The 11218-nt window shown below is 31.8% G+C and overlaps 1 pseudogene; it reads right to left on the bottom strand.

The window, feature by feature from the left end:
• Nucleotides 1-4817: 4817 nt before the first annotated feature.
• Nucleotides 4818-10060, bottom strand: LOC107905965 (G-type lectin S-receptor-like serine/threonine-protein kinase At1g11410; annotated as a pseudogene).
• Nucleotides 10061-11218: the final 1158 nt, after the last annotated feature.

The raw sequence follows: 11218 nt of genomic DNA, 5'->3' as shown, positions 1-11218 counted from the left end.
TCTTTTTGATCACTTAAATATCATTTTTTTATTAACTTTGTCATTTAACTATTGCTCTTTTATTTTGTCACCCAATTAATTAAGATTTTTTTGTTCATGTTCGTTAAGTTCCATTAAATCGCTAATGAGAGAGTGGCATGGTAGTTAAAAAAATTGGTATAATAACAAATTTAACCTTTGATTTAGTCACTGTTTAAAAAAATTTAATCCTCAAAATTTACAAATGATCTCAAATTAATCTTCAAAATATACCTTCCTCTTTCACTTCCCCTACCGCCACTATCATTGTTGCCTCCACCTCCTCCTCCACCAAATAGGAGAAAGGTGAAACCTCAAAAATTTTCTCATGATCAAAACCAAAATAATCAAAAATCAAACCCAAATCCAAGAAAACTTAAAAGTCAAAATTTTTTGAGGTTTCACCTTTCTCCTATTTGGTGGAGGAGGAGGTGGAGGCAATAATAATAGTGGCGGTGGAGAAGCAAAAGAGTAAGGTAAATTTTGAGGATCAAATTGAAATTATTTGTAAATTTTGAGTGTTATTTTTAAATTATGATTAAATCGATATAATATATAAAAATTAAGAGTTAAATTTATTATTATATCAATTTTTAATTGTCACATTACCCTCCTGTAACAAAAATTAACAAAGTTTAACGGAAAAAAAGGACAAAATATATATAGATACTAAAAAAAAAACCATCTTTCCAAATCTTCATTTGTGCTCCCGTGTGCGTGTGCGCCTTTTATGAGTAGAGTTGGGTGAAATTAGATTTTAATGGAAATTTCGTTTCGGTCCATTTCTAACATATTTTAAATTATAAATTAATCGGACTAGTGAGATAAATAAAAGAGATACAACCACATTTTGTTTTTATATTTCACAACTTTCTTTTAATTTGACCCTAAAAAACTTTGAAAACTTTTTTTAATTTATTTCTGAATTTGAATTTTTTTGGGATACAATGACGTGACATCATTTGAAGAGTTAAATTTTTTTGTATAAAATCTAGAAATTAATAAAGAATATACACATTTAAATTTTAAAAATTTTTAAGGTGATGATATGATATAATCTCAAAATGTCATGTCATAATATCTTGACAGAATCTAAGTCTAAAAAATAAATTTTAAAAAATTAATGCAAACAAAAAAACCTCAAAAATTAAGGTGGAAAAAGATTAATAGGAATGTTACTTTCTCATTAAATAAAAATGTTATATATCGAACTTGAACTTGTGACCTATTGATCAAGTATTCACTTACTTTAAGAACAACCTAAATATGAATCATTATTGTAAAAAAAAAAAGAGTAGATTATAAAAAATAGTCATCTTACTATTAGGGTGATCTATTTTGGTTACCTAAGTTTAAATTTTTCTATTTTAGTCACTAACATTATCGAAATTTAATATTTTTGTCACTCCTCTATTATATCACTAATGGTGGCCTTTTTATGGGCATAATAACAAATTTAGCCCTCCAATATTTATAGATTTTATCAATTTAGTCATAATTCTAAAAAAAAATCAACAAATTTAACCCTCAAATTTACATATTCTGTCAATTCAATTTTACTTCTTTAAAGTTCAAAATTAAAAAACTTTAAAAAATAAAAAATATTTAAAAGTTCATTTTTTATAAAAAAATTCATAAGATTTTATAAAAAAGAGTACATGAAAAATCTAAATAAATGAATACCCATTTTTCTCTTTTTTTTTACATGAAAATTATTTATTAAAATGATACTTTTATAAATAAAATATATATTTTAAAACCTACAAACAATACTTAAACTAGATTCAAACTTTTCCTTTTTTATGTTTATTTTATAAATAGTAAAATTTATTATATGTGACATTGCTATATCGTCTTCGTCAAATTTGCCAAGTGCTAGATGCCACCTTCACCAATAACCCTTACTCTTATTGGGTCTTCAAGACTTTATTATCATTGATAGATCCTCAATCATGCCCACTTGAAGCACAACCTCAAACGCAACAAACATGTTTTAGGCAACAATTTAAAGACATTAATTCTTAACTTTTTCAACTTTAGAATGTAGCTTTTAACCATCTTTGAACATAGTGATTATTAATGTTGAAAAAAGGAAAAAGTTGAATTTGTGTAAGTATTGGTCATGATTTTTTTTCTTAAACAATTTTATTTATAGTATTATTATTCTATTTATAAAATTATTATTTTAATAAATGAATTTCATGTTAGGAAATGAGAAAAATATATATTCATTTATTTATAAATATTATTATAATTTTGTATGTATTTTTATAAAAAAATAAATATTTTTAATTTTTAATTTTTAAGGATCAAGATTAAATTGACAGAATGTGTAAAGTTGAGGGCTAGTTTATTGAATTTTTTAGATTTAAGACTAAATTGATAGAATCTGTAAACACTGAAAGGCTAAATTTATTATTATGCCAATGAAAAAGCTGTTGTTAGTTATTTAATAAAAAAGACCAAAATATTAAATTTTAATAATAAAAAAGATTAAAATAAAAAAAATTTAATATGAATGATGAAAATAAAAAAATGCTAATAAAAAAAACTAATTTTATAATATACGAGAAAAAATGTATACCTCCCTAATTTACGCAGGGAGAGTGAGTGGGCTCTTTAATCGTTTAAGAAATTATCTTATTTTTGGAATGAATGAAGCTTTTGCATGGGATAGGTTCATGAATATGGGGTAAGATATTTCATGCATTTTAACTAGAAGTATGAAAAAACAAACTTTTAGAAAACTATTAAGTTGAAAAGATGTTTCCATGGTTTGGTTGACTCGGATTTATTTCTAATTATATTAGATTCATTATATAATTTATATCACATAAAAATTAAATCTTCAATTATCTATAATAATATATAATTATTATGAAATAAACAATAAAGAGAACAAAAATAGGAGAAATAAGAGAGCAATCTAGATGAGAAGTATGTTATTATGGATCTGTATGTATTATGGATGTAATTTCTATAAAGGCCCAATTTTGGCCCAACTTAAACCAATCTAATCCCAACCCAAACACAAAAAATAAATAAATAAATAAATAAAAACCTTGGCCACCTACTCCACCACCTTTGTTGGCCACCCACCTTAGCCACCTACTCCACCACCGTTGTTGGCCACCCACCTTGGCCACCAACTCCACCACCCTTGGCCACCTAAACCACCCCAACCACTCCACTTGTAAAATTTGGCTATAAAAGCCATTCAAGACTTTGTTTTTAGAGGTGGGTTTTTGGTTTTTTGGAGAAGGATTGTTCTTTGTTTTGGAGGAGGTTTTTTTGTTTTTTGGAGGTGTTTTTTTGTAAAAAAGGTTATTTTTGTTTCTTGGAAAGGCTAGTTTTTGGAGATTAATCAAAGATCAAAGCAAAAGAGGTTTCTTTTGTCTATTCTTATCTTTAGTTCTTTGTTTGTTTATTGTTTTCCTTTCAATTTTATTTTGTTTTTTTATACGAAAGTAAAAATAAAAGTAAGAAGCTTACCCATATTTTCATTATCGAAAAAAGTTTTTTTGAGGTCCGGCCGCCGTGTACGGTGGCGCCGATGGCGGCCCGTGGGGGTCCATGACCGAAGCAAAGCCGGACCAACGGCCGGATTTAGAAAAGAGGGAGAAAGAGAGTTGAGAGCTTTGTTTTATTATTTTATTATTTTACTATTATTTATATTATTATTATTATTTCTTATGTATATATTATTTTTTATATTATTATTATATTATATATGCCCTCTCCATATTTATTTATATTATTACTATCATTATTGTTACTTTTATTATTTTTATTTCTAACTACTATTATTATATATATGTATTATTGTTTGTATTATTATTATTATCACCCCTATTGTTATTACTTTACTTTTGTATTCTAATATATTATTAATATTACTTATATTTTTATTATTTTTGCTATCACTATTACTATTATATATTAGTGTATATTTTTATGTATATATATATTTTATATATAGTATTATTTTTTATTACTTTAATTTAATATTTTTATTATATTTGCTTTTTGTATTTCTATATTTATTATTATTATATAGTAGTGTGTATTTCTATTATATACATATATATATACATTTATATATAGTATTATTGTTTACTTTACTTTAATATTATTCTTATTATCATTATATCCAACCCAATAATAATTCTTTCATAAAAGTAATATTCCGTATTTGGTAATTCGAGACAATCGTGCCCTAACTTATTGGGTTTCGATTTTTCTCCTTTAACCTAAATAACGGAATACTCTTTTAAATCGTGACATGAGTTTTGAAAAATGCTTATTCTCGGAGATACGAGGTGTTGTTCCCTAACTTACTGGGTATGGCATTTCGTTACCTCGAAATAAGATTTTTGCAAGTAAAGGCAATATTCGGTGTTTGGGAATTCGAGGAAACGTGCCCTAACTTACTGGGTTTCGATTTTCCTCGCTCACCTTAACTAACTGAATAACCTTTTGAAATACACGAATTTTTATATAAAAGGCAAGCTCGTTCTCGAAAATTCAAGATGTCGTGTCCTAACTTACTGGATGTGACATTTTATATTGTGAGACGAGAAGATCCTTAACATTTGAGCATTTTCTTTACAAAGAGGGATCGTATTTTAAATTCTTTCAAGTTTTCAAATTTTCGACACTAAGACACTAATTAATCAACTAGGTACCAATTTTGGGCGTATCGAGGGTGCTAATCCTTCCTCGTGCGTAACCGACTCCCGAACTCATTTTTCTGAATTTCGTAGACCGAAATCGTTGTTTTAATAAAATTAAATCATTTATTAAAAACAACCACCTTTTAATCACACCTCGTCAAAAAAGGATTGGTGGCGACTCCCGTTTTCATTCTTTTTTTTCAAAATCCAAGTCGACCCCGTTTTCATCCAAAAAATGGTGTCAACAATTTCAATTAAATTGATAATACTAGAAACAGAGATTTATGTTCAGTAACAGACCAGGGCCCTGTGTGGAACTTTTAAAGTACCGAAGCATCTAGCGGGCATGGGGCATGGTGAGAGTCACTATATTGATGGATCCGGTGCCTTGACTACTACCTCTCTCATCACCTTGGCCGCTTCTGTTGATGAAAAATGCTGGTTGTTTAGGGGAAGGAAGAGAGGCATCATTGCCTAACATGGCAACAACAGCTGACATTTTAGGCCTATCTGTTGCACTCTCTTGCACACATAGCAACCCAATCTGAAGGCATCTCAAAACTTCAGCACTAGGAAGATCCCCTCCTAACGATGAATCAACTATCTCCATAGCTTTGTCGTTCTTCCATAATTCCCAAACCTAAAAAAAATAACTTGAATCATTTCAAAATTGTTTGAAAAAGAAAAATAGTTGAATTGCATTACATTACATTGCTTGCAAAATTAATTTGCTCACATGTTCAATCAAGTTCGAGGTAGGACTGTCGGGGTAATGTCCATTATTTCTTCTACCGGTGAGAATTTCTAAGAGCAGTACTCCGAAGTAGAGGTGTTTATGGGCCGGGTCGGGCCGGGCCTAGAAATTTTTTTTGACCCGGCCCGAAATATGGGCCTAGAATTTTTCCCGGGCCCGGTCCGGCCCGTTTTTTAAATAAATACCAAAAATTTATTTTAAAAATTAAAATAAAAATTAAAAAAGTATTTTAAAAATATTTTAAAATTTAAAAAATTAAAAAAAGTATTTTAAAAAATTTTTAAAAAAATTTTAAAAAAATTTTAAAAATTAAAAAATTTTAAAAAAGTATTTTAAAAGTATTTTAAAATTAAAAAAATATAAAAAATAAAAATATTTATTAATCGGGGGCCCGGGCAAAAAAGTGGTGCCCGAGGCCCGGCCCGTTTTTAATCGGGCCTCTTTTTTTGCCCAAGCCCATATTTCGGGCCTATATTTTTACCCAAAACCCTCCCATATTTCGGGCGGGCCGTCGGGCCGGGCCACCCGGCCATGGACACCTCTACTCCGAAGCTGTATACATCAGACTTGATAGAAAAGTGGCCTTGCATTGCATACTCTGGTGACATGTAGCCACTGCAATAGCATCCAAAAATAAAAGTTGTTTTAAAAGCACTTTATACAATGTAGCCAAATCCAAAGCAAGTAAAATACTAAGATTTATGCACTTACTATGTTCCAACGACACGCTTTGTATCTGCTTACTATGTTCCAACGACACGCTTTGTATCTGCTTCAACTTGATCTCCTCCAAATATTTTAGCCAAACCAAAATCTGAAATCTTTGGGTTCATTTGGGCGTCTAGTAGAATATTACTAGCTTTGAGGTCTGTATGGATGATTCTCAACCTCGAATCTTGATGAAGGTATACAATTCCTCCAGCAATTCCGGAAACAATCTCAAGCCGACTTTCCCAGTCTAAGAGTGATCTTTTACTTTCATCTGGATTCACAAGTTTATATATTTCATTACATCCTACGTAGAGGACCTCATCAGAAAACGAAGTACATGAGATAAGGAAACACGCATATATATACCAAAAATGAAACAGGCCAAGCTCTTATTTGGCAACTATTCATAGACCAAGATCTTCTCGTCTCGTTGTATGCAACAACCTAAAATCCTGACAAGATTCCTGTGTTGGAGTTTGGCAATCAGTGTAACCTCATTCTTAGACTCTTCTACTCCTTGCCCTGAGGATTTTGCCTTTTAACTGCTATCTCTTTTCCGTTTAATATACCCTGGAGTTAAACATAATTTAGAAGATTGATCATATTATTTCCCTAAAACTAAAAGCTACGAAAGCCATAGATGAAAGCGCTAAAAGGGTGCAAAACGCAAATGCAAGGCAGGTTACCTTATAAACAGGGCCAAAGCCTCCTTGTCCAAGTCTATTATCAGGAGAAAAGTTATTTGTGGCTACGGCAGTGGTTCCCAAATTAAATACTGGTAACGCAGCACTTGTTCCATTTAAAGAGTCCTCCAAATGCGTTGGATTTGTTGTGGAGCTGAGTGAAGGTCCTCTTTGTCTTCCTGGTAAAATGCATATAATTGCTTAGTTTGTAGAACTTGAGTGAAAACTGCAAGTTTTTATTTGCTTTAACCTAGACATAAAACGAAACCGCAGATATTTGGTTACCTCTTCTTATGCGCCTCACTAAACAAAATGCAAAGGCTACCATGGAAAGTATCACTGCAATAGAAACTACAAAAATTGCCACCAATTGCTTCTTGCTAACTCCACCATTCTACCTGTAACTAGCTAAACAAATGAAATGTATATATGCAAATTACTACTGCCAATGTTAAAAATTATTGCAAATTATGTACATTGCCCAGAATGGACCTTTGAAGCAAGCTTTGAAATCACATAAGACTTGAGAGATATCTAATTCAGATTCAAGTGCAACAAACTGGGTGTTCTTGGTAACACTTATTTTGGGGGGACAGGTTCTTGATAATGCATTAGTAAAGTGCTTAAATGACATTTTTGGGTTGCTAGCTTGCCTTAGAAGATATCGAAAGTGCCTAATCGTGACCCAACCACTTTCGACTTTGAGAAATTATTTCAAGTAGAGAAAAAGAGTTGAAAGTTAATGTGCGATATGGCCTACAAAATAGATATACTTGTTGCAAATAGAGATGATACCTACCTAAGACAACAGCATCCACCCGTATGAAAAGGTCTTGACCTGCATCTCTATAGGTATTGATATCCAGCAAATCCCCGTGCCAGGTCAAGCATCCGGTCCCTCCATTACTCTCAGAAAATGCACTCGCATAAGCCATGCAAGAGCAATTCCTCAGACACTTACGTTGGCACTGTTTCAGCCCCAACCCCATGTCTGCATTAGCCACAGCAGTATCAGGAATCTTCACCGCTGCCACCTTCACAAACCCTTCTCCATGTTTACATATGGACGCATTAGCCCTTCGTGCACATCCAGCCGACCAATCTCTTAGCGACCAAGTTTCGGGAGACTTTGGTTCGAATCCGGGTAAACAAGAACACTCAAGCTTGTCTACTTGAGTTTGGTCACGGTTACTATTGGGCCCGCAGTGCCCGTAAAAATCACATTCCTCCTTTGGGGCGGACCAAATTGTAACCCAGCGTTGGTTTTGATGATTCCATAAGAACCTTTGCATCTCTCCTGTCTCATTTGCGATCTTCTTGTGATTACAGAGGCGTCCTTTATATCTCCCGAGGCAGAAATTTCTTCATCATTATACACAAAACTATAATTGAAAATGGGACTACGCCTCATTTCTGGTATTCCAACCCATCTTTGCCCCGTCCATGACCCGGCTCGCCAGAATTTAGCCAAACCCTTGTACAAAAACAGCTGAGGGAAGCCTGTGGAATCTAGCTTGTAAGTGAAGTTTCCAATCCCGGGATCATTTGGAGACTTCCAAGGCGTGAGGAATCGATCTACACCAGTAGATAGATTTAAACCAACTTTCATAAATGGAAGCATAGTGTTTGTAGGATAATCAAAACTTTGCCAATAGGTGATTTCATTTTGGACTAAAACTAGATTCCCTGTATCCAAGAGTCGTGCCGTAGAATTATTGGAGTGCGTAAGGGTGGAATTAGTAGACCAGAGAGGAATAGTGTAGTTTTTGTGGTAGAGGACGAGGTTTCCTTGGCTGCTAATAGAGAGGGTTCCAGAGGTCTCATTGATAGGATTTTCTCTGTTGGCAACCCACACAACTGTTTGAATAGAAACTTGGTAATGCCATATCCCAACATAGCGATATCTGGAATTGGCAGGGCTGAAGAACCCAAGGACGAACGTGTTTCCTCTAGAGATCACAACATCACCATCTCGGAGGGAGTGGTGTGGTGTTATGGCATCCAAAGACAAAGAGAATGAAAAGTGAAAAAGCTGGTACAGAAGCATTGCTTTCGCCAACCATTTTACTGTATCCATGGTCAATCACGACTCAGTATGGCTTGTGATATAGCTCGGGAGAGAACTTAATTTATTTAATGCCGTTGGCATTGGGGGATTTTTAATGAATTTACTAGGCTTAGACGCAATGGGCCATCTCAAAGTTTTAAATGATCAAGGGACATCCTCGACCACCCTGTCAGTCTTACCGTGTCTGCTTTTGTCTTGGAATTTATGTTCTGGTTTTACAGGAAAATCCTCCGAAATTGCTATTTCTAGAATTAAGACGTAGTGCCTGCGTGCCTACGTTACAAGAAAATGAGTTTTAGCTAAAGTTGACAAAACAGACCTCCAAAAATTCCAACTTGAACTCGATGAAATTTCTTCTAAACTTTCTAATTTACAATTTTCAGGCTTCCATTTAACTGTCTACGCTAAAAGGAAAAAAAAATCAAATCCAACCTAACATGTCATCAATGGAAGCACTAGCCTTTTTTACAGTACTCAGATCAATTGATTCAGAAGCGCTAAACACAAAAGCTTCCTTCGCAGAAACGTTGAGGACATCATTCGACCAAATGGGTATTCAAAATTTTGGTTCATTTCTAATTTGCAAACCATCTGATCCATGCTGAACGGTTGTTGATAAACCCTGGCAGAAATTTGGTGTTGTTCATGATCATAATGACTAGCAGCCAACAAAAGTGTAAGGTCTTGGGACTAAGAGCTACAGTGGGTTATTTTGCATTTGAAGGGTAAATCCTTAATTACTCTAATTCTCAAAATTGCTTGGAATGCGTATGTTTACCTTATATGCAGAGAACGAAATAATAAGCATTTTAACAGAGTTCAATCAACAGTTGCAGCAACAGTTGCAGCAAGTTTACCAAAGATCAAAGAAGTTGTACAGATTAGACTTCTAAAGAAGAGTATTAATAGGCTTGATTCTGTAAATCTACAGCTACGTATAGAATGGGGAATTAATAAAATGTAAATAGATATAAGTTTTTGACTGTATTGTGCTGCTTCTTGGACTCGTAAAAAAAAGAAGCAGCAAAAGTAGTGTTTTTAGTCTCTATGGAAATTTGAGTCAACTGTATCTAAATATTCAACCTATTACTTTTCCAAAAGTAGCTCATCTGAGGCGAGAAGACTCCGCCTTAACTTTTGATTCTTGGCTAGAAGTATGCAACCTTTTCTTGCCATAGTATATTAATATATTAAAGGTTTTAATCTCCTTAGTTACACTGGTTTTTTTTTTTTGGTATTTAAATTATTCTTTGTCTTATTTGATACTTTAACTTTGTTCCGCTTTTTGTTTTAGTACCTAAAAGCTAATGCCATTAAAAAAATTGACCAATCAGAACACACCACGTCATCTGTAAAATGGCAAATTGACTGGTAACGTGATAGGTTGACCAAAGACGTGGCACATTGACCAAGTAACTAATTGTTGATTGGCATTGATTGATCAAAAATCATTGAAAATTAGTTAAAAATGTAAAAAAAAACTTGTAAAGTCATAAAAATTAGTAAAAAATTAATTTTAAAAAATTTAAAATTTATTTTAAAATATATAAAAATATTAAAAAGTTTTAAAATTTCTTAAAATTATAAATATTTATAAAGATTGTATTTTTTTTAAATTGTGAAAATCATTAAAAAGTTTTTTAAAATTATTTAAAATGAAAAAAATTATAATAAAAAGTGCAATACTGTTAAATGAAAAGATTGAACATTTATCCCTATGCCCATGGGTCGGGAATGACAGATTTCATGCCTTATTTGATTAATTAGGAATTTTTAAATAATATGCTTGGAAATTTTTGGCAAATCAACTAAACTTTGAATTAGAAAACATTGAATTAGAATATTAGAAGATAGTTTTAAGAAAAAAAATATAAATTAATTTTTTTTACGTTTTTTAAAATTTTTATGATTTTCATAATTTTTAATTTATTTTTACTATTTTGAATCATTCAAAAAAAATTAATGATTTTCACAATTTTTTTACATTTAAAGAAATTCACATTTTTTTCTTAATTTTTTTTCTATTTTTACACTTTTATTTTTTTAAAACAATTTTAAATGATTTTTAACCGATAAACACCGGTCAACTTAGTCAACATGCCATGACCCTAGTCAACTTAATATATCATCGATGACTGTCGCATTTTGATTGGCCAACTTTTTTTTATTTTTTTAATAATGTTAGTTTGTGGTAACAAAACAAAATTCAAGTATTAAAATGAGACAAAAAAAAATATCAGAGTAAAAAAAGGAGTATAGCTCATAAGATAAATTGTGAATAAAACTTATATTAAAAAAATCTTTAAACTAC

The sequence above is a fragment of the Gossypium hirsutum genome, chromosome D05, assembly GCF_007990345.1.
Source record: "Gossypium hirsutum isolate 1008001.06 chromosome D05, Gossypium_hirsutum_v2.1, whole genome shotgun sequence".
Taxonomy (NCBI): domain Eukaryota; kingdom Viridiplantae; phylum Streptophyta; class Magnoliopsida; order Malvales; family Malvaceae; genus Gossypium; species Gossypium hirsutum.
The sequence above is the reverse complement of the archived record's forward strand: the minus strand, read 5'-3'. Positions and strand labels throughout refer to the sequence as shown.